The following is a 26,163-nucleotide window of genomic DNA, read 5'->3' as shown; positions in this document are numbered from 1 at the left end:
TCTGATCCCTTATATGTTCCTCACCGTTACCCGGGAACCCACATGTAGCCATGAGTGCACGTAGGGCTGTAACATATGAATCTATGCTTTCTGCGGAACCTTGTGCCCTAGAGAAAAACGTATACCGCTCTAAAACCACATTAACTCTTTTACCAAAACGTACTTGCAATTTCTTCAAAGCTGTCTCGTAGGCACTTACAACCATTTCCCCCTCACCTCCCCCTTGAACCATAACATTCTCTCCAGGAAGGTGACAAAAAACTCTCAAGCCCTTGGTACCAATACAATTAAGCAAAGCAGCCTCCTTTTCATCATCGTTGAACTTTGCCCCACCTGCAGCCCGCAAATATACCTTAAAGGCATCTACACACTGCTCCCAAGGAGCAACCGGCTCTCCTGGGTTAGGCAGAAAAGCAGGTGGAGGCCTAGCAGCTGTATGCAACATGGCCGAATTTGCTGCCTTGTTCCTTGTGCCCCCAAAATAACCTACCCAACACTGTGCTTTTCTGTGCCCAACCCAATGCCCTTTGCACCCTTAAATCAGAAAATGTCCTCTCTGTCACTTTGTGCCAGTGCACCCACACGTATCTGCAGTACCGCCAAAAATATATATTTTTTTATTTTTATTTTTTTATTTTCCCGGCAGTGGGTGAGTCACAACACACCAATCAATGTGACCGCAGACAGCTGTCTTCCACGGTAGCCTTGTGAGCATGCACCCCCACGCATATGCAGTACAGCCAGATCCTGGTACTGGGTGAGTCACAACCACTGATGTACCAACAGATTTGCAACAATCCCAGCCCCAGCCGAACTGCCAACCTTCACTTGTCTGGGCCGCACAGGTTTGTGTGCCCCAACCTTACCAGCAACACCCCTCAAGATCCACCTTTAATATAAACTGTGGCCCCTCAAACTTGCCACGTCGCTAAAGGTGTTATCCTCTTGTCTTCTCTCATCCGCCAGTAGCCGCAGTCAGCTGCTATCAAAGCACACCGCGCAATGCCACTGCAGCCCCTCCTCCTTCCCTGGGGCGACCGCGTCCGCGCTGAGCGGCGTAGGCGTCACCACAGCCCCTCCTCGTTCCCTGAGGAGACTGCAGTCCATGCTGAACAGCGTAGCGTAGACACGCTGCCGGGGCGGAGCCAGCTGCCGGGGGACTGCCAATGCAAGTGACCGCAGCCCCTCCTCGTCCCCTGAGGAGACTGCAGTCCACGCTGAACAGCGTAGCGCAGAGACGCTGCCGGGGGCGGGGCCAGCTGCCAGCGGACTGCAAATGCAGTGCACTCCGCGTACAGGCCTCTGCCTCACTCAACTGGCACACTCGCAGCGAGGCCCCGACTGAACTCACGCACACGAAGACTCCGCTGCCACCAATGAAAACAATGCAGCCGGCAACGCGAATGGCCGGTGGCGAGCTGGCCCACATAAACACCCCGAATGGGCACCCGAACAGTTCCTCGCCTTCCCCTCCTTCACAGGACAGCCGCCCGCCCGGCGAGGGGGGGCCCACCCGTGGCCAACGCTGTCCTAATATTGGACCAGGCTTGCAGCAACAGCTCCGACGGATCCGGCGTTGATCGGCCCACGTCCTCGCCGACTGCGCCAGAAGTGAGCAAGGAGCCCGAACAGCTGATCCGCGCACACGTGGGACAGGGTCTCGTCGAAATCCTCGTCGCCAATGACACAATCTCTCCGACACAGGTAAGTGCAGTTAAGTATCTTTATTAACGAGACCCCGCAGCCAGATGCTACGGCTCCCGTCACTCAACGGCCACTGTGGAATGTTGATTGCTGAACGTGCATCAACATTCCACCAGTGTGCCTATGCACGAGCCCGTGCATATTACAACACTGTCCAAGTAAAACCATCATACATATGTTTCAAGGTCATGAAACACCAATGAGGCCTCTTTTACCTTGTTTTCAGACAGCTTCTATGCTCCAGAATGCAGGTTTTTATTTTGTGGATAGTTTTACCTGTATACCTCTTCACACAGGGACATGTTATCATATACACAACAACTTGAGAGTCACAGTTTGTGAAACCCTTTTGTGTCCATCTAGTGGGTATGCCAATATCAATCTCTCCGGTTTTTCTAGTGAGGAGACATACCCCACATTTCCCACATGGAAAGTGGCCTCTCACTGCAGGCAAACCCCAGGTCTCTGTAATGCTCAGTTGACTTGGCTGTCCACTTCCCAAATCATTCGTCATTATCAAATCACGTATGTTTTGACTTCTTTCAAACGCAAAAACTAGTCATTCTGATCAATTCTTGAGTTTATCAAAACCCCTCCAATTCTTTAATATGATTCTTTTAATTTTATATGACAAATCAGTGAAGGTGTTGACACAAACCAGTGGTTTATCCTCTTTATTTCTGTGCTTTGGTTCCAATATGGCCTCCCTGTTGTTATTAAAGGCAAGTTTCACTGCTTTTTTTTGTTGTTGGATAGACTCTATCTATCAACTTAGAGCTCAAAATCTTTGCTTATGACTCACATACTTCATTAGTACTGTTGTTACGATTTATTCTCAAAAACTGTCCGAAGGGCAAGTTTTCCTGCAAATGCTTCTGGTGGTGATTTTGGAAATGTAGCGAGGCTGTCAGTGCTCTGGTGATATGGTTTTATCCGCAATTTCCCACCATCGTGAAAAAGGCTGATGTACAGAAAATTAATCTCCTGGGTACTCATACTGTGGGTAAACTTCAAGAATCCATCTTTCTCATTCAGTCACATCAAAAATGCTTCTGCTTGTTCAATTGACCACTACCAAATCCACAATATGTAATCCATAAATCTTTTCCAAATCCATATATTATTCAAAAATGGGTTCTCATTACTATAGATAAACCTCTTCTCAAATACTTCAACATAGAGGTTGGCCCGATTTGGAGCTACCATTGCCCCCATTGCTGTGCCCTCACTTTGTTTATAGAATTCCCCTTGAAACTGAAAATAATTCTCTGTGAGGGCTACCTCTGTGCACCACATGATGAAGGAATTGGGCACTGGGCCATCATCTCGTCTTCCCTAGAGACATTCTTCAATAACCTCTAGCATAGCATTCTGCGGTATGTTGGTGTACAATGATACTATATCTAAGCCTAGTAGCATAGAAACATACCATAACTGTGACTTAAAAATGTCACCCATTACCAAAACTGTGCCTTTGCCCAAGACCAAAATCCCCTTCTCCTCTTAGTCAGGGTAATGGGGGGTCAGGGGTTGCAGGTGTGTCCCCTGCTTGCATTAGATGGAGAGTGGGGGGACAAAAAGTTTTAGAAAAGAAAATGGAAAAAAATAACCCTGCGGCGCCAGCATCGATCCGGTATACAGTTCTTTTGCCGCGGGATTTTTCGTCACGGGACTTTTCATTGCCGTTTTTTTATCGAAAATAAAAAATTTTTTGGGGGGGGTTAACAATTAAATAAATATTTCTGGGTGAAAAGGAATCATTTAAAAAATAAAATAAGGGTGGTTTGGGCGGCTAACCCACCCCAAAAAAAACCAATGAGTTTTTTTCGATAAAAAAACAGCGATGAAAAGTCCCACGATGAAAAATCCCGCGGCAAAATAACGTAGAATCCATCGATCCACCCAAGTGGTTGGGAACTGACGTCTCAAGGATGGAAGGGAGTCAGCAGCACACTTTTGTGTGTGTCGCAGAGAAGGTAAGTGCATTGGGGAGGTCGACATGTTCGTGGTTGTCATTACGGGAGGCCCAGCGATCTCACATAGATGCGTAGCACATTTGTATCAGGGTCAAAATCCAGATTTTTCACCTGTCTGATAATATCCATTGTGCCACAAATATAGGATTTCATCTCGGGCACAAAAAGTCTTAGATAATGGTTTGTGAATTTCAAGAGTGGTTCTAGTGCAGATTCTATGCCAGAGACTATTGAGTGACCGTGGGGGTCTATTAGTGTCTTGTAGATTTTTAGGGATGATGTAAAACATCAGAACCTTTTATTTTTTTATTTATCAAAAAGGTCACCTGTTGTTGGCAGATCCATCCCAGCTCAAGAGACTTTGTTACTTTGCTTTGTATAACATATAACAACTTTTCTTGATTTAATTTCTTATAACTATGCACATCATCCAGCTGTCATAGGCACTCGCTAATTTACTTAATTTTGACCCTCAGTACAATAGCACCACCTTAGTCTGATTTTCTTATCACAATGTCTGCATTGTATTTTAGGCCCTTCAAAAGGTTCCTCTCTTTGCTAGATAGGTTTTGAAATGTATTTTTATATATTCGTTCCAGTTTCTCAATTTCTGCAAATGTCTTTTTTTCAAAGAAAATTGACTGTGGTGAAAAGCTGGAGGGTACCCTGAGGCCGGTACAGTTCTTCTCAACCTCATAACTTTTTTGATCAAAACATTCTTTAATCTTTATTTTCCTAAGTAACTGCTGGGATTCAATTCAGAACCTTGGCAGTGTTTTCATTTGAATCAGGCGTGCTAATGGAAACAGTGCATGAGGAGCTCCACCACCTGGGACGACATAACATTGCACGGTCCACGAAGCAGCCGCAAAGGGCAGTGGCTGCAATGTTTTTTGTTTTTTGTTTTTTTGTTTTTTGTTTGATTCGGTTGTCCTAAGGGAAGCAGTGTACGAGGAGCTCCACCCACTTGGGACTACATAACATTGTGCGGTCCGAGAAGCGGCCACATAGTGGTTGTCAAGTGGAAGCGCAGTCGGAAGTCCACAGCCTTTGGTTTACGGTGATCGGCGAACCTCTACGCCTGCTCTTTTCAAGGTGGATGAATCGAGCGGCTCCTGGTTTTGTTGGAAACTAACTGTGCGCTGCTACTCCTGCTGCTCCATCATTAATGAAGGGTCCTCAGAAATGCTACAACTTACGAAGTGGGGATGCTGCTCACTGCTTTTCAATCTCCCTTCATCTGTTACATCGCCGAGTACTATATTACAAGTACCCGACAAGGCCAACATTTCTAGCTTCTTCCCCTCTAAAAGCAACAAACTATACAGCAAAGCAGCTGTTTCTTTTGTCACGGATTTGGTTATGTCAGAAGACATTCCGATGCAGGGGACATTCTATGACATTTCTGAGCCTGTCCTAAGAAATATTGAGCATCGGCTGAGTATTTCCCATTCTGCTACCGGGATCAACCTTGAGACAGAGCTTGGCGCCTGAGATATTTCAGAAGAAAGACTAAGTATGTCACATGGCCTATTCAACAAGCTGGACCCTAGCGCGACACAAGTCTCGGCCGTCTCAGAACAAGCAAACGAGTTGGAAGACCTGAGCCGGGTCCTTGAATGAAATGTACACTCTCCTATTAGCATAACAAATGTGGGTCATTGGACCCCTGAACGGTTCGTTTTTGGGCTGCGGGACAAAGGAGGCAGCCAAGGTGACAATTTTAGTGCACAATTCCACTCAAAAGAATCCTCAGTCGCCCCATCTTCGTGACCAACCATCCATCATCATTATGAACTAAACTGGCAAAACCTCAGACTTCAGGTTTTACGAAAAAACCCATAAATATCAAGGGGTTCATCTGCCCAAGAAACCGTGGGTCGAGGAAATGTCTGAGAACTCTTTTTCAGGCTGCCAGCTTTCACTCTATTCATTGAAATTCCCAGAAACAGAAGGTGAGCGAAGACCTAACAAGTACCTCTCATATATGCCTCAAACCTTCAGCCTGGACCCCGAAATAAAAGTGAGTAAATCGACCCTCATCAACAGAGTGGAAGACCGATCATCTACGGTGCATGAGGACATAGCCCGGCAGCAGGGGTTGAGGAAAAAACAGAAGGGAACCACCAGCAATGCTGCACAACCAGCGCAAAGGCCAGAGACCACCTTGCTCATCAGCATGAACTTGAGATCCTTGCTGTATCACGGCATACCAAGTCACTCGTCCATCTGTTCGACTCTGAATTTCAATATGGAAGAGGAACCAGTGAGGGCTCTAGCAGCCAGTAAATCACAAATCCATCTGAGCACTATGGTTTCTTCTTGCAAGGCCCACCCCTCTTTGGCTTAACTCTGCTCCAGTCAGGCTATAACTCACATGTATCCCATGAAGGGGTGGATAGAGACCTTGGCGGCCAAGCGGATTGAACCCGGTAAAGTGAACTCCTCGGATGGCCCATTGACTCTGCTGTACTTTGATTCAGTTCACAAAGAAGATATGACCATTCTGCAGAATCGTACAAGATTGTTGTATCTCCTCTCTTTTATCCCCAAACGGTCCTCAATATCACCGTCAGACATAAAATGTGTTAATCTCTTTCACAGAAGTCAATTGGTTAGATGTGGGGCGTATTTCTACTCGAAGCTGATAGAAACCCTGGCATTCCAACACCAAGAGGACTTTCTGCTAAACGGTTTCAAATGCTATTGCAATAACAACGGGACTGATCAGGATGGAGCTCATAAACATCATTTGTCAATAACATGTCATTTTGAATATGATTGTCGGTGACACACACATAGATCCCAGCCCGATGCTGGTTGGGGTTGGCTTGCTAACACCTTGCCACCCATCCCAGCTGTCAGGGCTGGATTCCAAAGCTTCCATCCAATGCTGGAATACTCGGGTACACATTTAATTTTTACATTCTGATTATTCTTCCTCCTGGTCCAATCTCAATATCAAAATGTTTCAAGAAACCTTGCTTTTAGAAAAGCTGGGTATAGATTGCCGAATGGTTCACTATAAATCAGCTAGGAAAGGAACACAAGGCCACCCTTAAAGTAGTTTGCTGACCACTATCAGTGCTAGTTGTGGTCGCTTGCTTAAGAACTGGTGCTGCAAATCTAAGGCTTTACTATCAACGGAACTAATTGATGAATCTGGTCCAGCTAATATATATCTGCTGATCATTAACATCTGTTTTAATTCTAAGTGTTCTCCAATTGAAGAGGCGTTAGAGGACCTAGACAATTTACTCATAAAGTGGGAACAAATTCATCCTCTGGCACCAGTTCTGGTAGAGGGCGGCTACAACTGCTACTGTGCCATCAATGTGGAAGATGATGATGCTGGGGCAGATTTAAACCTCAGGATTATACCCGCTTCCCACTTCGGTAGAATGGGGTCTAGAGACTCGCATGGTAGAGCTTGGTCATCTTTGTTCTGAAGATGGGGATTCAGCCAAACAAACGTACTATTTGATGGTCGCTTGTCAAAAACACCTACTTTGCACAACATTGGGGCTGAATCAATTATTGACTACTTATTTTTGTCAAATGTAGACCATGATAGTATTTGCTCCTTTGAGCTAGTTAACAAACCCTGTAGTGACCACTCGATGCTCTCACTAACCTTATCACTGGGTATATTTCCATTGGTGAATAGAGCAGGTCCTGTTAATTTATCTGCAACTGGAGTTAAGCCTAGGATTAGGATGGGAAGGAACTTGCCAAATGATAACAGCAGACTCAATGTTTGGTGGGCTGGCTTCTCTGAAGCGCAGAAAAATGGTAGTACCTGCCCTAGTGTCTTCAATCGTTTAATCAACAACTTGGGCACGGTAGGACAGGACTCTAATGTTCAGTCCTTTTCCTTCATACCTACACATAAACAACCTTTTGACGTCTCTGTTAACGAGAAGAAAAGGGACAAATGAAGGGCCCTCAAACAGTTATCCCGGTCCGAGAGCTCGTTAGACGACCTCGCCAAGGATAAAAAAACGATTGGATTGGCCTACTCCAGATGGTTTAGGAACCACAAACTTAAGCTTTATATTGAGGCAAACCAGATATTTTTTAGCAAACTCGTTGGCAAAGATGTGGGTGCAATATGGAGAATAATTAATGGCACTGCTTCTAAGCAATCAGCTCTCCAGGCATGTTGCATGTCTGAAAGAACTTGGTCGGAATATCTTTTAAATAAATGTAACCCTGGAATGGGGGTAAAAGTTCTGGAGAGTGTTAATTCTTTAGAATGTGCTACCTGGGTCTCCAATTTTGATAGAGAAGATATAATCATGGTGATTGAGGAACTAAACAACTCAAGAGCCAATGGTCCGGATGGGGTCTGCAATCTGTTCTTTAAAAACAACGCCCTGTATGGGCAGATATCCTGTTTAGATTATTCCTTCATATAGCGGCTGCCACAGATTGTCCCATCTCATGGTAAAAAGTTACCTTTGTCCCAATTTTTAAATCAGGGACTAGATCAGACCCAGCTAAATAGCTTTAATTGATTCCTCGACCAAGGTATTTGCTAAAATAATTCTGAAAGACCTTACTAAGTGGGTGGAGAGCAAGAACCTGTTGAATCCCTGCATACTGGGTTTAGGAAAGGGGTGGGGACATTGGTAAGTGCCCTGGCTTTATCCACATGTATCTCAGATATAGGCAGCATTTTGGCAAATCATTATATGTTGCGGTTTTAGATCTAACGGCAGCTTTCGATAGCATCGACATAGCCATTGTTTGGGAGAAGCTGAAGAAGTGGGGTATTTGCCGAGGCCTCTTGAGAATGATACATTTACTATATAATAACAATTCTGTAAGTGTTAGACTAAACATGCAGAGCGATCTATCTACCCCAATCGTTGTTATAAAAGGGGTTCACCAGGGCTGTGTTCTCAGCCCCATTCTCTTCAACCTCTTCCTGGCAGACTTGTGGAAGGAGTCCTTGCTATGGGAGGGGTATGCGATCAAATGGGGGAATTTAAGAGTCTACAGTATTGCTTATGCGGATGACCTTTTGTTAATGGATTAGACTCCTGCTGGTCTCCAAAGACCTCTGGACAGGATACATGGATACATGGAGAGGACCCACCTTGAAATGAATTCCTGGAAGTAATTTGTCTTGTCCTATTCGACAAAGCGCGAGCCCAAATGTTACTCCTGGACCCTAAATTGGATTAAAATTGAACACGTTCCCGCTATAATTTATCTTGGGTTTTTGATTTCGCCCCAAAAAAATTCCAGCTGCAGACAGAGAAAGAATGATTGCAAAACGTGGGTATGCTATTGCTCTTATGAAGGCCCTTCGGAGTAAGCTTTGTACTTTCTCTTTGTTACCGCTGATCCAGTTGTGCAAATTGAAAATCACTGCTACCGTTTTATACGGCTGCAAACTGATGCCTTTTTTCAACAGAACCTTCCTAGATAGACTGGAAGGGTGTGCTTGGAAGAACAGTTTAGGTCTCCCAAAGTGCACGCCTATAAGTGTTATCAGGCTAGAACTGGGCCTAACATCTCGGTTGGCCCAATACATAAAAAGATGCTTGTCTTTGCACTCAAAATCATGTAGGACGACGGAAATTACAGTTGTTCCTACATGAAGGACTTTCTAAGGGGTAGTTTGACTTATTCTACATCATTACTTGGGTTCCATAGGAGATGCGAGAATTTCGCTAGCATGATCTAGTTGGCCTCCTTAGACAGTGATTTCGTAATAAAAAAAGGAAGATCATTGTCTGGGACAGAATCAATGATCACAATGATTAAACAGATTGGTATTGTTTAAGGATAACCACCATCTGTTCACACCATCACAGAAGCTGAGACCTTACTTGCAGAAGTTTCCATCTAAAAAGCAATGAGATCTCTACTTTAAATTCTGTCTAAATGCCCTGCCCCCCTTAGAAGTCCTGGGGCCCAAATTGAGTATACCGAGAGGCATGCTTGGATGCCGGATGTGTGGTTCAGAATCAATTGAATCACTGGTCCACCTGGTACTAGAATTCCCGTTTGACTTGCATCAGAGAATTAGCGATTTGGGGAGCTTTTTACACATGACTGCCCGGGTCCTGACTAGACTAATAATCTATGGGAAAGGCTAATGATTACCTCTAATCAAGCTTTAATAATTGCCTAGACATCACTCCTATAGGAAATTCTCCAGGGTTGGAAGGAAGAGCACAGAGGCAGAGGGGGAAGCAGCATGGAGGGAGATATGGGCTTAGTTACTAGACTAATGGTTAAATGCATCTTGAGGATATTTGATTAATTGTACTATAATTGTGAACAAAGATGATGTAACCTTGTCCATATTTGTTGTACTATTTTATATTATGAGTTTTCATTGTGCATATTTTGCTGTATTATTTGTATGTGTTCTTACCTAAGTGTAAAAGTTTCTTTCAAATTGTAAAAGACTTTTAAATTAAAAATGATTTAAATAGAGTCACGTGTCTTTGTGACCACATACCCTAAACCTTTATTGAGCACTGCCCCTTCTTCCTCTGATAGGGTGTAGAGTGATATATTATTCACAAGAGTCTGCCACTCCTGGTTGCTCTCCGATTGTCTTACAAATCGTTCCTTTCTGGGCCCCTCTCCAAAGAAGGCCACATGTTTCTGGGTCCATTCCTTCGGTTCCTACCGCTTCTAGTGCTATTTTTCTCTCTCTTGTTAGGATTATTTGTGCCCGGACCTTGATTGCTCATCTCTGATATAATCAAAATCATTGCCTCACTAACACTGTATGACGTGTTTCCAAAACGCACCCTTCTGTTTGATTTTGCACTATCATTAGCCCAGACCACAGGTCCATTGGTCTTATAATCTTCTCTAGAGTAAGGGAACACTTTTGTGTGTTGAAAATATTTAAGGTCCTTTTTTTAGGCGCTTAATGCTTATTTGCTCCCCAATCTTTGATAAGTCAATTTCTATTTTTTGTGCCACTTCTTTGGCCGTATCAATAATGATGATAAGCCAATCTCTCCCGCACTTATTGCATATATAGATCCATTTTACCCTGAGTGCAATATTGCCCAAAAAAGCCTGGCTTAATTGCGCACAATCATCCTTGGGGTAAAGCTTTATTCTATGTAGCTCAGTTCGGATCTGTCTTTTATGCAACTGGATGATCTTCTCATTCCAATCATTACTCATTGATAACAAGTTCTTGGCTGAGCCTCTTAACAAGCTAGAGGCTGCTGCCATCAATTTGATAGCGTAATCATCGCTTAATGCTAAACATTTGTCTTCCGCCATATTTGCGGGTGTACACTGCCACTTGACACACTCTGTGAATAAGTCTACATTTTTTAGAACCTAAATCTTCATGACTGATCCGCCACCCTGAAAATTATACAACCAAAGAGGAGGTCTGAGTTCCTAACCCCATAACATAGTAGCTCGGACTAGTTTCTAGGAAAATAATCCACACAAAATGCCATAGTGGAGTCACTGCAAGTCTGTTGAAGTTAAAGAGCTGACATTTATGTCTACTGACACCCTAATAAAAAAGCCTGTGAAAAGTGGGGGACTAAGATATAAACATATGATATTTTATTTTCAGAACTAATTAGAACACCGAGCTAGGATTAAGTGTGCATGAAACCTTGCACAGAATAATTATTCACGAGTGGCCTGTGGTCTGAGAAAGTTTGCTACTCAGGTATTTGTGACTCTTGAGTATAACGCTACGCTGTGGGGTTGTTACACTACTATTTGACACTCATTTTGACAATGGGATTCAAACTATATTGTTTTAAATAGGTTGACCCACATATCTAAAAATAAATGAGAAGATATGGGAATGAGACTAAACACTCATAACAAGGTATTTACTATCATGTATTAGAGTTCTAACAATAGTAGTGAGGATTCTTTCTAATTGAGTTAGACTATCAATTGTGAATATGTCATCTGCAGGTCTCTTTAAGATGCTTTGAGCTTCCAGCAAAAAAGTACAAGAAAACTGTGTCATAGTTTTAATTGCATACAATAGGACTGACTCCATTGCTCTTTATGAATGCCGGTCAAGTGGCACAGCGAGTAGAGCGCTCGCTTTGACACCCGTGCAGAGCCTGTTAATGCAGGTTCGAATCCCGGCGGGGCCAAACTCAGCCTTTCATCCTTCCGAGGTCGATAAATGAGCACCACACACCGTGGGTAATAATAAGCAGCGCTCGGATACCTGAGGGTTTGTAGCGCTATATAAAAAGCTTAATTATTATTATTATTATTATTATTAATTATACAGTTGTTCTTTGCTCCTGATGAATTTTCAATATTAATTATGTCATAGAACAGAAACATGTCGAGCTATGTTGAGGATGTATATTAAATACATACTGTGAAGGAAGCACACTAATAGAAGAAAATGATTTTTAAGACTTTACACCGGTTTTAACAGTGGTAGTCAGAAAGTGAACTAAGAACTGCTTATTGGTGTACATTAGATGAGTTCAGGGACAGAAGGAGTTAGAGTATGTATTTTTAGTAAGAGATTTATTTTTGTGAAATGAATAATAAAAACATGTCTTATACTCCGCCCACTTTAGGCCCTCTTCCTGCTCCTTTCTGTGAGGCTAAGTACCTTGGTGTCATCTTCGACTCCACCCTCTCCTTCTCTCCTCACATCTCTGAAGTCTCTAAGAAGTCAAACTATCAGCTACACCTCCTCAGAGGTAGCCTTCCTTTTCTCATTTTCCCCCAGAAGCTCACTGTCTCCAGAGCTGTGGTCTTCTCGAGGCTGGACTATTGCAACAGCCTCTTTCTAAATCTTCCTGCCTGTACTCTTTGAGCTTTACAACTTATCCAGAACAGGACTGCAAGACTTGTCCTTGGCCTCCAGCGCAGGGATCCTATCTCTCCAGCTCTAGAATCTCTTCACTGGCTCCCTGTGGCTGCAAGGATCAACTTCAAGACCCTCTGCATTGTCAACAAGGCTTTCTGGTGCCTGGGACCGCTCTACCTCCAACCTTCTCTTCCAAAACATCTTCCTTCTCAAGCTCTCCGCTTATCCACCTCCAACTCCCTGAGGATCAGACGCTTCTCCAAGCAGAGAATTGGGGGCAGATCCATCTCCTCAGCTGGCGTCTCCCTCTGGAACAGCCTCACTGCCTCTGTCAAACTTGAGCAGAACCACCTCTGGTTCCGGAAGCAACTCAAGACCTTCCTTTTAGCTTCCGCTTTCTCTCTTCCTGTCTCCTGCTGATGCACCTGACTGCTCCGCGCACTGGTCCCCTCGTCACCCTCTGAACTCGGGCCCAGGCTCCTGCATGTCCAGTTGCCCTTGCACTGCATCCGTACTCCCCACACTTAAGGGTCTGTATCTGCAACGCTACAGTCCCTTCTCTCTGCACGTATGAGCCACCGGCTGGCTACACTTGTGAGTTAACTGCACTTCCCCCTTTGCCTTCCCCCTGGCACTTCTCCCCTTTCCTCTTCCCTGCACTTGCGCAATCTCAATGACACAAGGCCTAGTAAGATCGTTATTTTGTCCTCCCTGGTTTCCCCCTCCTTGTCTTGTCACGCCTGGAAACACTTGTGTACAGGTGCGTTATAAATGCCATATCATATCATATCATATCATATCATACTAAAATCTTTCTTGAGTAATGAATATTAGGGTGTCAGTTGACATAGATGTCAGCTCTTTAACTTTGAGAGGTTTGCAGGGACCCCCTATGGTAGGTTGAAGTGAGCGCTTTGACAAAGCCTCACAATGGCAAGGACAAGAAGAACATTGATCCACATTATAAGCTGGACACCCCACACAGATCTCAGAGGTCCTGACTTTCCAGAGGTGCACGGTGTGAATGCTGCAAGCATGGCAGCCTCACCCACATAGCTAACTTTAGCATGTGAAGACTACAGAAAGATTTTCCATTTTGATACCAAACGCTCATGTACAATCGCTGCAGTGGTCAGCGGTATGGCTTGGACAACATGGAGGCAGACTTGGCGAATATGGTTCTCTGTCTACCCTATCCTACGCAGTCCAAAACCTCAAAGAACCTGTATTGCGGAGAACACATGGATGGGTGCAGGATGTACCTGATTGATGATGCAGGTTTGACATCTTCCCTCACTATCTCACTTTAAAGGAAAGCTGAGGTGAACTAGGAGCATAGGAGGGTCACACAATTCACCTGTCCAGGTACAGACACTGTGAACTGGTTTTCAAAGGTCATGCAGCCACTGAAAAAGTATACAAATGTAGTGAACACAGAAAAGTCCAGCAATTCTCTCAATGGTTGACCAGCACCTTCACAAACAAAGGCGCTGATGATCCCATGGTCTCGGTTCAATCGCCTTCCTGTGCTGATCTGGTGTGATAAAATGCAACAGTATTTCGCAGTAGTCTGCGAATGCTGCAGGATTACATCCTCAGAATAAATCTGAGACCTGGTGCATTAAACAGTAAACACCATGCTGAGCCAGTCACTCTCGCAGTTCATCCGGATCTTTACAACCCTGTTCAAGGCTTCATAGCAGACAGCATATAGTAGATCACACGCTAAATTGGCCATGGCCAAATTGCTACACCCACGCTTACATGTTGGTAATATGGCTGAAAAGTTACACACTGCCAAAGAGCTGCTCAGTACTATAAGACATGGGGCCTCATTCCGAGGTTGGTGGTAAGGGGTTAACGGCGCCGGTAAGGGTGCCGGTGCCGTTAACCCCTTACCGCCGCATTACGAGGTCCTTTAGCAGGTCCCGCTAAGGGCGGCTGGTTTTACCAGGCACCCTTAGTGGGAGCCGCTAAAGGACCAGCATGCTAACAACGGGCCCGTTATTAATGGGCCAGTTGTTAGCATGGTCCCCATTCCCATTGAGCCCTATGGGGGCTCAAATGGGAATGGGGATGGGTTCCCTGAATGGGGAAATACTGGGTTCTCCAAGGTTGGACTGGCCTGGTAATTCCCCATTCAGGGAACCCGGACCCAGTATGCAGTAAGGGGGTAGCCATGGTGCTAATAGCACCATGGCTACCTCCAACCTTGTAATGACCCCCATGGTCTGAAGATGTTAAGAATTGTCAGGCATGACTGGTTTAAGTTCAAACACCAGGACAAAAGCAAGGAGACTTCCTAGTGGGTGAGATGTTGAACATGAGCAGTTTGGCTGTGTACAAAACTAAATCATATACTCATGCAGTGCAGAAGATACAAGCCACACGCGTACCCAATTCTCTGCGCTCCCAGAGACGCAGCAGCTCCAATGCACAAGTCACAGAGTGTCGTCCTATTGTGGACTCTCAATATGGGAGTTTCTCATGCCAGTACGCCGGGATCAGCATTCTGGATTTCAGGATTGTGTGCTAGTTGTTTCTGGTCATTGGAAAAGCAAGAAGGCACAGTCCCTTGAAATCAAGGAAGCATTCACGGCGGCCATGTTTGACATGCTGCCTGCCAATGCAGATCTCTGCTCTGCACATGCGTACACGGCATGGATCACTTCTGACTCTCTGTATACTGTGATGGAAGGAACACAAACCAGTGGGGCGCCCGGTTCGACTGCCTTTCACTGCAGTGTGCAGAGAATCCTTGACCCATCTCTGGAGCCTGACCAGGCAGACAGTCTATTGTGGAAGAGGCCAAGGCCTTCCTATCAAGCTGTGAACGGCTGGAGCTGTAATTCCAAGCATGGATGAAGTCAAATTAGAGCAAATAACATAACAGGGGAATTTGGAGACTAAATGTTCACCTCCAGAGAGATATCTTTGGGCTATTGACAGAGAACAGATGTTTATTGTTACCCAACCCAATGGTGCTCACTTTATTGAACTCGGAAGGATGAAGGGCTGAGTGGACCTGCTGGGATTCAAACCTCTGACCATGATGTCAAACACAGTGATTCATAAGTCCACAGAGCCACAGACCTGCCTGACTGCACAAATGATTGCAGTGGTGCTAGAGCTATTTTACAAATGTGAGAATGCAGAACCTGAGCACCTACCACTTCATGAAGTGATAAGAACATTGTTTTCAAGCAATGGAAAGATGTGGATAGAGGTTTCCTACCACGTTTATCAAGCGATTAAGAGATGCACTCTGGAGGGCTTCGAGTTCGACTTCCTGCTAGCTGTGTAGGTGGATTCACTAGTATGAAGACATTCATTTCAGACTTCTGTACTCTCAAATGATGCCTTTCAGCTATACTAGCTTCTCTGTGCACACTTGCCTGCTCCTGGTTGTGTGCAGCCAGTGCTGAAAATTGAAAAGAATTGCTCTGGGTAACCTCTCCTCGCAACACACTATCTCTTCATGGAACGCAAAAGCCTGGCGATTTGCATAAAAGCAAAGAGCATGTTGGGAACAAAAGAATGCCCACAATTTTAAATTTGAAACATGTCTGTGATAGTGATTCAGCAAGAAACCTCTGAACGAGTAATAGAAGTTGGACTCTGCTCTTTTCATTGGTCACAATACCCACGCTAACAAAAAAAGTATAATAATTTGGAAAGCTTCTGAACGGTGCAGGGCGGCCGATAACGCTGGGTGGCAGGGCAAGCACAAGGGCGTAGTTCTGTTTCGGATGACGCAGAGGAAGAGCTGTTGTGAATTGGCTCCAATTCCATAGAGTACTACAAGGGGGCCGCTGGCACTTTCGGGAAAGAGGGAGGCTGAGGAGATCATTTTCTGAGAAAAACGACGTGCTGCAGATGGCTGGTGCCAGGGGGAGGGCGGCTGAGTGGCCGTGGGTTGGCTGCCGTAGGCCATGGCTCCCCCCTCGTTTGGCTTACAGAGAATTAGGGGAAGCATGTTAGAGGGAGCTCTGCTTACTGCTGCAAAGGGAGAGCCTCTTAATAAAAAGGCAAAGCTTAGTACAGAAGAGTATAGTGGAAGGGTGACGGATAAGGGGGCACACAAGGAAGGTGGTGGAAAGAGTGGGAAAACAGGATCTAAAGGGGAATATGGTACAGGGAGACTGCTGGTGGGAGAGAGGGCAGAGGTAACACTTCAGTAGGTGTTCCAGTGGGAAGTAGTATCAAGGGGAGTAGGGAAGGGGTGCAAAGGGCTGGTACTAAGGAGCCTTCCCGCAGTAGGTCCCCAGCCGATAGGAAGGATTAGGAAGTTGGGGGGGGGCAGCTAATAGACAGCAAGGTGAAAAAGCTGATAGAGGGTGTGGAACTGGGAAGGAGCCAATGGATGGTGATTTGGAGTGATGAGTGGTCATTAAGTCGACTAAGCCTGATAAAGACTTTGCTCGCGTTAGCCCTTTTGTCATTTCGGTAAAGAAAGGAATTGGTGAGGTGCAGTCTGTGCAGGTGGTAAGTGGAGGGAGATTGTTGGTAAAAGGTGTAGATGAGGAAACCATGAATAATGGTTTGGATTTAGCTAGCCTTGGGAAACACCCTATAACTGTGACAGAACAGTATGCATATGGGGTTACATGCTTAGGTGTGATATGATATGATAGGTTATTTATAACGCGCTTAATACCCAGAGGTTTCTAAGCGCGGACCCGAGGATCGAACCTGTGGTGCTCCGTGTCACCTTGCTTCCAAAGTGAGCACATTGCTTGTGAGCTATCCTCCCGAGACATCCCCTCTTAGTGCACATGATAAGGATATAGTGAGATGACTGCAAGATATGGGGGGTTGGAAGTTTGGCTGTTGGGCAGAAAACATCTGACGGAGGTACTAACTCTACCACTGTGGCACTGCGGTTTAAGGGGAGCGTAGTCCCAGAATGTGTGTATTTGGGGTATCAGAGCTTTAGGGTCAAGCAGTTGTCATGAACCGTCGTCTACGTCCCTTCTGGACCTCCTGGTCCCTGACTCGCAGGGGATTGAATGCAGTGATCCTTCCAACATGGCCGCCCGGAACAGAACGCTCCTGGCTAGTCTATACGTTCCACGCTGCTCATCACACAAGAGAGACACGCCCCCGTGGCTCAGCGTGTCTCAATGCTACCGCTACCTGTAGTCGGACGTGTTTAGCCAGAGTTCGATTGGGGCTCTCTCTTCTATCCCTATTCCCAGTTCCTTGAATCCCGTCCTGTTCCTTTTCCCTCTCCAAAACTCCTGGAAACCCTTCAGCGCTCGAGTCACGGACCTCCGTGTCTCCGAGCTTACTTATTTACATCCTGGTATTACCCTGGACTTACGAAGACTCCTGGAAGCTGAACCGATATCCTCACACTGGACGCCGAGGACCAGCGTTCGGGTCTATACAAATCCCGGGCCGTGAAGAAGATGAAAACCCAGAAGGTCGAAAGTACACAACAAAGACAGGTGAGAAGGGGAGAGACTTGTGACAGCAGTATGTCCCACGCCTCTTTACGCCTCTTTGATGTTATAAATGGCAAGAGCATGGCCATGTGGCATGAACATGTAGGAAAGATGAGCGGTGTAGTAAATGTGGTGGGCCCCATGATATTGAGGAATCTGTGACGAGGATACGACAAAGTGTTTTAATTGTGGTGATGAACACGTTGCTTCATATAGAGGTTGCCTTAAGCAAGTAAAGGCCTGGAAAGTGATGCAAAAAAAGGTAAGCCAAACAATCAGCTATGCTGCAGTGGTTCAGAAAGTGAGAGAGGAGAGGGAGAGATCCTAAGGTCCCAGGGGGACAGGTGGAGGTGGAGGTGGGGGTGTGGCAGATCCATAGGAGTGGTGAGGTGCCTGGACAGGGGTTTAATGTCAGAATGGAGGACCTACTATGTTTTATCATTGCAACCATAAACATGACGACTGAGTGTCATTTGAAATCTGACAGATTGCAGGCGGTCGTGAGGGCCCCAAAGATGTATCTGAAGACAGGGAATCTCACCGACAGGCATGCAGAATGATGACTGGAGGTGATGCTACCTGTGATGTTCCAGAGGTATGAAATTATGGCAGTGGAATGCCAGGAGTTTATAGGTGAATGGACAGGAGCTGAAGAGAGAGTACTAACAGAAGGTGATGTGGATATTGTGTGTAAACAGGAGACTTGGTTGAGAGGAGGTCTCAACTTTCACTTTCCAGGGTATGTGTTCTATCAGCAGGATAGAGCCATAGGTAGAGGGGGTGGTGTTTTTTTTTTTATTTAAGAGTGGTATTCAATGTTCAGTAATTGAGTTTGATTGGGACATTGAACTTATTGGCATAAAAATACCAGTGGGTAATGGAACGATAGTTGCGCTCAACTTCTATAACCTGTGCAAACCCCTAGATATAGGGTGTTACAGCACGCCCTTGGTCAAGAGGGCAAGTTTATATTCTATGGCAATTTCAATAGTCATTATACCTTATGGAACAGTCATGTGACAGATATGAATGGGAAAAGACTTGAAGTGATGGCAGAAGATGGGCTTGTATTGTTGAACTCTAAAGAATATACAAGAATGGATGTGACTAAAAGCTTGGGGTCCTGCCTTGATTTGACATGGGTTTCCGCGAGTTTGGTGCCTAAGTGCGTGTAGAAGGTGAGGACGGATGGGGCTGATCATGGATCTATTGTGCTGGAGGTAAACGTCAGGATGGTAATAGCGACCAGTACTGCCCCCCAGGGTTGTAACATTAATAAAATGGACTGGGTGAAGTTTTGTGTGAGGTGCACTGATCTGATGGTTGGCAGTGGAAAAGGTGGAGAGCAGAGTTCACACTTGCGCTCCACAATAGAAGCGTTAGTGCATGTGTTTCAGAGTGTAGTGGAGGTTATGGGCTCTGGCCCGGAGAAAGCAGTTTAGGAAACTAGAGGTCCAGTGGTGGTCGTCAGGATATTCGGCGGCTGTAAGGGATAGGAAGTGGAAATGGCAGAAGACCTTGCGCTCCAATTGTGTGGAAGATGTGGTGGCATATCAAAAGGCCAGGGCTTTTGCCCAATGTGTAATCAGGTGTTACGCTCACCTGGTTCCCACAGGGGCGTTGATCGGACCCCGACAGCTGCGGTCTCCACCAACATGATGCGTAGTGATGAGATGACAGTCTGGACTGGCCCGCCTAATCTTGTCTGCTGGACTCGTAGAAGTATTCTCCTTATGTTTTTAAATGATGAGCTCTCCATCCCGCATGGAATGCAGTGGCGCGTAGATACCAGTTACATCACTGGTTTGAAGGTAGTGGAGGAGTTCCGGAGGAATATTGACTCTAGTGTCTATAAAGTTCAAAGAGTTCAATATGTCCGATGTTCACTCTTGTTCCACTCCCTTGTTAGGCTGCAGCTGGGTCCAAAAGAATAGTGCCTGGAGGCAGCTGATGGTGTTCAGGTAAGAGTCTGTATTACCAAACACTGTCCGGTAAAAGTTGCATGAGTTTAACTTGCTGTTTTCTCTCTCTTTATAGGTGCGGCATAAAAAGATGCAGCAAATTAAAGGATAATACCTCCGGTGGTAAAGCAGGTAAGCCTATGGTGGCAAAGAGATTGTCTTTGTCGGTTTTCTCGGCTCACCTTGTTATTCCTTTTGTTTTCCCCCAGGTGCTGGGTTTCGACAAAGAAAATGATGGAGGCAGCGGGGAGTTGAAAGATGCGATGGACTGGTGAGTATAACGCGGCGCTGCTGCTGGCGAAGCGACGCGTGCTGAAATAATGTCCTTTCCAGGCTCGGAGATGTGGTGGGTCCGGAATCAGGTAAGGAATCAAATAATGTCCGTGATCTAACCTCTTGTCCTTTCTTTTCCTTTTGTCTAAGAGCTCCGGATTCGAGGCGGGTGTGGCTGAAGACTGAAAGCTGACTTGCAGACACGGTGAGCGTTACGCTGCTGGATGCAGAATAACACAAAGCATGAGCTGCTGTTCGGGTGTGGTTTAAATAGCCTGCAAAGTAGTCCCAGGTAAGAAGTTCCCCAGAACCACACCCAAGTAAAAATAGTCCCTGTAATAAAATAGTCCCATCCAGGCATCACGTTGGCTTGGACTCATTTGCAGCATGGTCTGCATAAGGTAAGTAAAGTCTATGAGCCTGGCGCCTATGGCGCCAGGACTGATTTCTATGATGAGCCTGGCGCCTAAGGTGCCATGACTGAATCCAAACAGCCCCCAGCCGGGGCTGTTGGGGTTTTAATGAGTATCTGGATGCCTGCTCCCGGGGCTGATGGGCTCGATCCAGATGCCCGGGGGTAGGCATCATGACAGCACTCTCCCCCAAGGTCCCTCCTAAAGTTGTTCTTCCCCTTGGCCCTGGCTTGTCTGGGAAGTCCCGATGGAATTTTTTCACCAATCGAGGAGCATGAACGTGGTCACTAGGTTCCCATGACCTTTCTTGTGGTCCGTAACCCTTCCAGTCGATTAAATAAAAAAGTCTTGATTTAACCATTTTAGAGTCCAGGATGTTTTTTTACCTCGAATTCAGGTTCTCCATCTATTAGGATGGGGTCAGGTGGTTTGGTTAATCTTGTCCCGGGTTGAACTGGTTTTAGAAGTGAAACATGAAAGACAGGATGAATCCACATATTAGAGGGTAATTCTAATTTGACGGCCACCGGGTTGATAATGGCCTTAATAGTGTAAGGTCCCAAATATCTAGGATTAAAAGTCCGAGTTCCTTTCAGAGATATATGTCTTGTAGCCAGCCAAACTTGGTCTCCGATTCGATATGGTGGGGTCTCACTTCTATGTTGATCAGCATTTTTCTTGTATTTCTCTTTTGCTTGTTTCAAATGTTTTGTTGCCTCTTTAAAAGCTTGTGTAATAGTAGAATGCAGATGAGTTACTGCCGACATTTCTAATTGATGGGGCGAATCGAGTTCTGAGGTTTGAGGATGATGTCCATATATGGTATAAAAGGGGCTTTGTCCGGTTCCTGAATGTACAGAGTTATTGTATGCATATTCAGAAATCCATAAAATGTCCTTCCAATTACTTTCGGTTTGGTGGAGCATACAACGTAGGTATTGTTCAAGAGTCTGGTTGGTTCTCTCCGTCTGACCATCGGTTTGGGGATGGTGACTGGTTGATAACCTTACGTCAATTTGTGCCAATTGACAACACTTCTGCCAAAATTGCGAAATGAACTGACTACCTCGGTCAGAGATCAATACGGAAGGAAATCCATGTATTCGAACAATATTTTCAAGAAATTCCTTGGCCAAGATTGAAGTAGAAGGTAATCCTTTTAAAGGAATAAAGTGGGCCATCTTGGAAAAAAGATCCACAATAACTGGAATGGTGTTGAATCCATTACATGGCGGTAGATCTGTAATAAAGTCTAAAGACAAAGTGTGCCATGGTGTGGGTGGAATATCTAAAGGTTGTAAAAGACCAGCTGGTTTCTTCTTTTGACTTTTGTTCTGGGTGCAGATGCCACAAGACAGTACAAATTACTTTACATCTTTTCGCCAGGTGGGCCACCAGAATTGTCTTTTAATTTTAGCTTCAGTTTTCGCAATACCTGGGTGCCCTTCCATCAGAGCTTCATGGTAATTGGAGATGACTTATTCTTGTAGTTTGTTGTGTGGTAGAAATAGACGGCCTTGGTAGTAAGGTAGGTCATTGACAACTGAATAATGTGGGCCCTTTTTAACCCAGTCCTGCAGGGCTGCTGAATAAAAAAGTTGTTGGATCTTTAAATGAATATCTTCTAAGGTCTGTAGAGTAGTTATCCCAAGAATTCTTTGTTCAGGAATTATAGGCACCGGTTCCGGGTTCGAATATGCTTCTCCCATCCCAATTCGGGATAAAGCGTCTGCCTTACCATTCTTACAACCTGGTTGATAAGTGATCACGAAATCGAATTCGGCAAGGAATAAGGCCCATCGAAGTTGACGGGATGATTGGTCCTTGGCTGTTTTTAAATACTGCAAGTTCCCGTGATCGGTGATTACAGTAATGGTATGCCTGGCACCAAGAAGATAATGCCTCCAAGCCTTGAAGGCGGATTTGATGGCTAACAACTCTTTATCGGTAACCGCATAGTTTAATTCGGGGGCCGAGAATTTTCTGGACCAAAATGCTACTGGATGAAGTTGACTGGTTTCCGGATCCTTCTGGGACAGGACAGCCCCCATGGCTAAACTGGATGCATCGGTTTCAACTATGTATGGGAGCTCGGGAGTGGATGCTTTAAGACAGGTGCCGACGTGAATTTCAATTTCAGTTCTTGGAAGGCTTTTTCAGCCTCTTCGGTCCACAAGAAGCGTTTGTTTTTTCGCAAAAGTGCTGTGATGGGGTGTACAACATATTAGAAGTCAGGAATAAATCTGCGGTAGAAATTAGCAAATCCAAGCATGCTTTGCACCCCTTTAACTGAACTGGGTGATGGCCACTTGAGAATTGCGTCCACCTTTCGAGAGTCCATTCGGACTCCTTTTGGAGTCAGGATAAATCCAAGGAATTCAACTTCTGTAGCATGAAAAACACATTTTTCCAATTTTGCAAATAACTAAGGTATACGACAACACAGACGTCAATGAGTTCACGAAGGACATCGTTCATAAAATACTGGAAGGCTGCTGGTGCATTGCACAACTCGAAGGGCATCACCTGATATTCGAATAATCCATACTTGGTGCGAAAATCGGTCTTCCATTTGTCGCCCTTCTTTACACGTACCAGATGATATGCCCCTCGGAGATCTAATTTAGTGTAGATGCAAGCATCCTTTACTTGGTCTAGTAGTTCGGGGTCAGAGGCAATGGATATCGGTTCTTCACCGTGATCTGGTTTAATACGCGGTAGTCTATGCACGTTCTGAGGTCACTTCCTTTTTGGGCACGAAGAATAAAGCTGAAGATGCGGGGGACTTAGATGGACGAATGAAGCCATTAGCAAAGTATTGGTCCAAGTATTACCGTAGGTGACGGTTTTCAGGTTCCGTAACGGCGTAGATCCTAATGCATGGAGGTTGTGCACCAGGTATGAGGTCGGTTTGACCATTGTATGATCTATGAGGTGGTAAGGTGTTTGCCTGTTCTTTTTGGAAAACATCCTGGAATTCTTGATATTCCTGAGGTAACTGCATGACTGGATTAGCGACTGTGGCCAGGCTTTTGTTCAAGGTTTTTTCCTGGTAACAGGTGTGTGCACACTCCGGGAAGGTTACTCTCTTCTCTCGCCAATCAATACAAGGATTATGTGTTTCCAACCAAGGTATCCCCAGTATTATTTGGAACCTCGGGGCTTTGATTACGTCAAACACAATAGTCTCTCAATGCCCATCTTGACCCAACAGTGTCATCTCTGTGGTGGAATGAGTTACAGACCCAGAGGCAATTTCAGTTCCATCGACTGTGGTGATAACATCCGAAGTGGTCTTTTTGCAGAGAGGTAGATTCATCCTAGAAGCCAATTCGTGGTCCACATAGTTTCCTACGGCCCCGCTATCAATGTATGCCCTAACTGCGTGCATACGTGATGGCTGCTTTGGATCAATAAGGACCATTGGTATGATTAGGTGCGAGGTCTGAGTGTCCTTCTTTAAGCTCGGCAAGCGGACCTCTACGCTTGTCGGGCGTGGTCGTTTCCCGAATCAGGCTCTGTTTGATTTCTATCAGCAACTCCGACTACTTTCTTGGATGGTTTTATAGGGCAATCCTGTAGAAAATGTCCTGAGGCCCCACAGTACAGACACAACTGCATCTGTCGTCTCCTTTCTCTTTCTTTTTGAGTTAAGGGTCCCTTAACCCCCCCGATCTGCATTGGTTCTGATGCATCTGTTCCTTTGGGAGTAACATTGGGTTTAACCAATACCCGATTCTCGAAGTTAGCTCGATCAGCTTTTCTATTCTGAAGTCGGTGGTCTAGCTGGACCACTAAGTCTATATATTCTGCGCAATCCTGAGGTGGGTTCACAACTTGGGCCAAAACATCTTTGAGTTCACCCCTAAGTCCACGATGAAATAATGTAATTCGCTTTACCTCTGGCCATCCGGTTTCCACCACCAACCTATTGAAGGTTGCGATATAAGTTAGCAGGTCCTGGTTTCCTTGTCGTAGGGATAGAAGTTCGTTATCCAGGGCCTGTCCCTGGGAATTTCTGGCGAATAGTCTTTCCATGCTCAATTGAAAATCCTGAAAATCCCGAAGAAGAGCGTCATCCTGGTTGACTAATGGAATTGACCAATCCGTTGCGCTGCCACTAAGGTATGACAGTACAAAGGCTACTTTGGCTTGGTCATTTGGAAAAGCTCCTGGTCTGCATAAAAAGTGCAAGCGGCATTGGTTCATGAACACGGCAAACCTTTTCGAGTCCCCAGCAAAGCGTTCGGGTGGAGCTAAAGGAATGCTCCCTGGTAGAACCACTTGCACAGGGCTGCTCGATGAAACGGGGGTTGAATTCCCCCCAAGTCCAGGTAGTGGTGTTTGCCCGGCTTGGTTTTGCAGCAGTTGTCTGGCAAGATCATCAGTCTGAGGTCTCCATTACGCCCAGGTGGGGATTTGTAGATAGGCTTTGTGTTCTGTTACGCTCACCTGGTTCCCACTGGGGCGTCGATCGGACTCGGACAGCTGCGGTCTCCACCAACGTGATGCGTAGTGAAGAGATGACAGTCTGGACTGGCCCGCCTAATCCTGTCTGCTGGACTCGTAGAAGTATTCTCCTTATGTTTTTAAATGATGAGCTCTCCATCCTGCATGGCATGCAGGGGCGCGTAGATACCAGTTACTTCACTGGTTTGAAGGTAGTGGAGGAGTTCCGGAGGAATATTGACTCCAGTGTTTATAAAGTTCAAAGAGTTCAATATGTCCGATGTTCACTCTTGTTCCATTCCCTCGTTAGGTTGCAGCTGGGTCCAAAAGAATATTGCCTGGAGGCAGCTGATGGCGTTCAGGTAAGAGTCTGTATTACCAAACAGTGTCCGGTAAAAGTTGCATGAGTTTAACTTGCTGTTTTCTCTCCCTTTATAGGTGCGGCATAGAAAGATGCAACGAATTAAAGGATAATACCTCCGGTGGTAAAGCAGGTAAGCCTATGGTGGCAAATAGATTGTCTTTGTCGGTTTTCTCGGCTCACCTTGTTATTCCTTTTGTTTTCCCCCGTTATTAACGGGCCAGTTGTTAGCATGGTCCCCATTCCCATTGAGCCCTATGGGGGCTCAAATGGTAATGGGGATGGGTTCCCTGAATGGGGAAATACTGGGTTCTCCAAGGTTGGAATGGCCTGGTAATTCCCCATTCAGGGAACCCGGACCCAGTATGCAGTAAGGGGGTAGCCATGGTGCTAATAGCACCATGGCTACCTCCAACCTTGTAATGACCCCCATGGTCTGAAGATGTTAAGAATTGTCAGGCATGACTGGTTTAAGTTCAAACACCAGGACAAAAGCAAGGAGACTTCCTCAAATTTAATTGGAGTGTGAAAGTGTGCCGCAGTTTTGAGCAACATAGTGGTTGTTTAGTGGGTAGTGGGTGAGAAGTTGAACATGAGCAGTTTGGCTGTGTACAAAACTAAATCATATACTCATGCAGTGCAGAAGATACAAGCCACACGCGTACCCAATTCTCTGCGCTCCCAGAGACGCAGCAGCTCCAATGCACAAGTCACAGAGTGTCGTCCTATTGTGGACTCTCAATATGGGAGTTTCTCATGCCAGTACGCCGGGATCAGCATTC

This window comes from Ambystoma mexicanum, chromosome 3p (assembly GCF_040938575.1).
Source record: "Ambystoma mexicanum isolate Mex_15411 chromosome 3p, UKY_AmexF1_1, whole genome shotgun sequence".
Taxonomy (NCBI): domain Eukaryota; kingdom Metazoa; phylum Chordata; class Amphibia; order Caudata; family Ambystomatidae; genus Ambystoma; species Ambystoma mexicanum.
The sequence above is the reverse complement of the archived record's forward strand: the minus strand, read 5'-3'. Positions refer to the sequence as shown.